The sequence below is a fragment of the Musa acuminata genome, unplaced genomic scaffold (assembly GCF_036884655.1).
Source record: "Musa acuminata AAA Group cultivar baxijiao unplaced genomic scaffold, Cavendish_Baxijiao_AAA HiC_scaffold_417, whole genome shotgun sequence".
Taxonomy (NCBI): domain Eukaryota; kingdom Viridiplantae; phylum Streptophyta; class Magnoliopsida; order Zingiberales; family Musaceae; genus Musa; species Musa acuminata.
Window position 1 is genome coordinate 340,562 of NW_027020665.1, and position 4,178 is coordinate 344,739.

Consider the following 4,178-nt stretch of genomic DNA (forward strand, 5'->3'; position numbering starts at 1 on the left):
CTAGACTCTAACTTACATCTCTTATGTCAATGACACCAAAGCAAAGGTATATTAAATGAATGGAATTGGGATATATATGGATGTAATATAATGAAATGTCATATAATGAAATAGAGCCAGCCACTATGATAGGTTCCCTATGAAATGAGGCATGGAACGGAGCCTACTAGGAAGAAATTCCGGACGAAGGAAGCGAAGCTTCGGACTCATATTTGGAATTGGTTTAGAACGGGGGTTTCACTCTATGAGGTAGAATCTCTCCCGTTGTTCCTCAGTAGCTCAGTGGTAGAGCGGTCGGCTGTTAACTGACTGGTCGTAGGTTCGAATCCTACTTGGGGAGATTGGATTCATGATTTCTAGGTTAATGAAGAATAGAGTGAAAAGGAAGGTGCTGAAAGCCCGTTAGGAGTATCCGTTCGCTGTCCTTGTTTCTATTGCATTCTATATCTCATCTACTCACATTCTGTTCAACGATATATAAGAATCGCAATACCTCGGCTCCGATCCCTTGTAAATATCCAATTCATCATTCTTAGATGATGTACTAGCAGTGTCTCCTTTTGATCATCGATTTTCCCGATAGGCCACAAGCGAGCAAACATATTAATGACGAGGAACGATTGCAATACAACTAATACTATACTTGTGCTCTGTTATTCTGTCCAAAAGCCTTTGTGCTTGCTATGCCACTAATACTTGAGACTTGTGCTTGCTATGCGACTAATACTTAACTTGCGAGGAAGGCTTGCTATGCCACTAATACAAATACTTGCTCTGCAATTCTTCCCTGGCTGAGGAAGAGTTCTGGGGAGTAACAAATATGCTGATTACGGTATTGGTTACAAGAGTTCTGGGGAGTAACAAATATGCTGATTACGGTATTGGTTACAATATGTAATGATCGAATCTTTCATGAGAAATCCAAATCAGTAGTAAGGCCATTCCATTTCGACAAAGAAAGACCATAGCAAACCAAGTTCAATAGCTTTGCGTCCGCTATCCATTTTCCTACCCACACCCCTGAGGGAAAGGTCCAAACCAAAAGGTCAGATTGTAGGCGAGGAGGGATTCGCCAACACCGTAGCCACGTGCTCTAATCCTCTGAGCAACAGGCCCCACCCCGTCTCCACAGGAGAAGTTCCCGGGAGTACCATAATAAAGGAACCTTTCCTATCCTCTGCCATTTCGGGTTAAGAAGATGTAAAAGGCGCCTTTCTCTCCATTTCTATCTATCTATAAAGAAAGACATAAATCTCACAGTGCGTTCCGAGGTGTGAAGTGATAGAGAAGATAAGTCATAATTCTCGTTTTTCATAAGACAGACGACCTTGGCATTTTGGATTTATATCTATTTCACATATTTCCAATTATAGAATAAGTCAAATAAGGAAAGGTGTTTTGTTACTATATTTCTCAGATGTTGAATAGATATGATTTCATTGATTATAGTTTAGAGTGTTTTTCATTAATTATAGAATAATGCCTGGGTCCCTTACCTTAGAATCGAAAACACAAGATTCATCCCAGTATGCACGGAGCCAGAAAGGCAACCCCCCTTGAAACCATGGGAAGCTATCATGGAAGAATTGAACCTCGTTGAAATAGTTTCTCTTTCTATTTCCTTACCGTAGGTTAGTAAAGGAAGGCTTACCATTGTGCATTAATCCCTCTTTCCTTTCAATTCAAAGAAGATGTTTTCCCATAGAAACCGTAATCTCTCTGTGTCCATCGCTCTTTGTTTGGTTGGTGGAATGCTCTCACCGAAGGCTTGGGATATTTTTGGAAAGCTTTCATAGCGGGTTAGTGTATTAGTTGCTACTAAAATGGAACTAGCTAGCAGCTTAAGTTAGGAAGGAAGTGGCTAGAGCATCTACCCCGGGTTCATGAACTTACAGACTTGCTTGGTCAGCTACATCTTTATGGTTCTAACAAGCGACGCTTCCCTCTCTTACCACACAAAGCGATTCGTGCACATAGTCTCAATCTAGTATGTCGAATACCTATGACTTCGAATACAGCCAACAGTAATGAAGTTAGTAAAGTAGTAGGAAGCTAAAGACAGTTTAAGGCATTGAGCTAACCAACGACTAACGACCAAGGCCTCAAACTCCACTTGGCCCGTGCCTTGGTGGCTTAACCCAGTGTTCCTCGGGCTGATGCGGTGTCTACTGATGCTAGGTATTGGTACTAAGAATGCAACGGTGTCTACTAAGCCTGAAACGGTGGCGTATAGCTTATGGGACTGATACTAGTGCTACTGAGGCTCTGTATTGATAGTAAGACTGAGGCTCTGTATTGATAGTAAGACTGATGCTATGTATACTCAGAATCCAACCACTGCTACTAAGACTGATGCTAATGAGGGAAAGACTTCAACCCACACCGAGCAGGCTTCAATCAGTGCCAACGAGACTGCAGCTAAGGAGTCACAGGCTATCCGGCCCGAGTCCAAGAATCAAACTAGTCAGTATAAGAATGGAACGAGTGCTAGCAAGCCTGATACCAGTGCTACTGAGGCAGAGATTAGCTAGTGAATCAAAGAATGCAACAGTCAACTCTAAGCCTGAAACCGGTACTGAGGCGGAAGCTAGGTATGCTCGGGCTGATACTGGTGCTGCTGATTCCCTGTAAGCCAACCGATTGCCCGCATCTGTTATAGGTATGTACCAGACTCAAACCAGGGCTACTCGGACACCAACCAGTGAATCCAAGTCTGCAGCTAATGGTAGTAAGCCTGCTGCTAGGTCTACTCAGACTGATCTGTTAGGTAGTAAGCCTGAAAGCAGTGCAAGCAAGACTGATACTACTTACTACCAGAACCAGTGCTCGGAATTGAGCTAGGTAGTCTTTTCGCTCGCTACCGCGCAACAAACATAGTGACTTGGTGCAGTTACTTGTCTAGTAGTGCCTTGGTGGCTATAACCAGTGAATCAAAGACTGATACGGTGTCTAGGCAGACTTAAAGCAAGGGGAGCTAGACTGAACCCAGGTATTATAGATGATAGGCTGTTCGCGAGGTCTGTTATGATTATTGGAATACCAGGTAGTCCTGTTCTTGTGAGAGTTGAGATCGGAAAGAGATATTCTTGTTTTAAAGAGATATTCTTGTTTAGAAAGAAAGGGAAGCTATTCGCGCCCCGGGTGTTTGACTTTCATCTGTCTTTGGTGACCTGTACCTTGTAGAGAATTCGAATATCAGAGTAGAAGACCACATAGTTAATAGTAGTTATATCAGAATAGCAGAGTGGAAGACCGGAGAAGAGCACCAGGAGTTCAATTGGTCACTTTTGCCAACCGCTCGCTACGGAAGATGGTTAAGGTATACACTACAAATTCATTAAAGAACAGGTACGTACTTTCTCTAGCGCATAGAAACAAGTAATATCAAATACAAGCCTCTTAGAAAAGGTACTCAATCTCTTGAGAAGAACCAGTTGTCACTTCTATTACGGTTGGCGATGAAGAAAGTAGAGCCAGAGTTGGATAGATGAGAGCCAGAGGAGATAGAGGCAGGGGGAGCTATTCCTTGTTGACTTTTGAGCTCACTCCTACTGTTGCTTGCCTACTTGCTATGTCTCTGTGAGCCGGAGGTATTGTAGAGTAGTCCTGTTTCATCTGTATATGTAGCGGATAAGATTTCTAGTTGTTATCATCTGTATATGTAGCGGATAAGATTTCTAGTTGTCATATTAAATAAAATACCTGAGTGAGATGAGATGAGAGCCATAGTAGAGGTAGGTTCGGGGTTTCATCCATTACAGGCTCGAGTGTCGGTGTTGCCAGAGTCGAGGTATACCGAATGAAGGTTAGAATTAGACAAGAGGTTATAAGAATGAAGCAGGTACACGTATTAAACAAAAGGGATTCCACCTTCAGCTGACCCGACCTGCCCTCTTCAATTCAATTCCACTATAAGGAGTGGCGAGAGGGAGAGCCCCACAGCACTGGGTTAGTTTCTATCTTCTTTAAGCACTGGGTTAGTTTCTATCTTCTTTAAATAAGTAAACTCTATTCTTTGACTTACTATATGAGAACGGATTCCACTTATTTCCTCTTTACTACTATTGTTGCTTGGCCGTTACTTGGCTCGTTGTCACTAACTTTTCCTTCGTAGACTGACATCGATATTGTAACAAGTTGTCCCCGTCTTTTTGGTTGCAAGTCGACTTCCTTTCCTA

At 42.6% G+C, this 4,178-nt stretch overlaps 1 non-coding gene across 1 annotated transcript; it reads left to right on the plus strand.

Annotated features, from left to right (window-relative positions):
- Window positions 1-268: 268 nt before the first annotated feature.
- TRNAN-GUU (transfer RNA asparagine (anticodon GUU)) lies at window positions 269-340 on the plus strand. The gene has a single exon. It is a non-coding gene; the product is annotated as a tRNA-Asn (tRNA).
- Window positions 341-4,178: the final 3,838 nt, after the last annotated feature.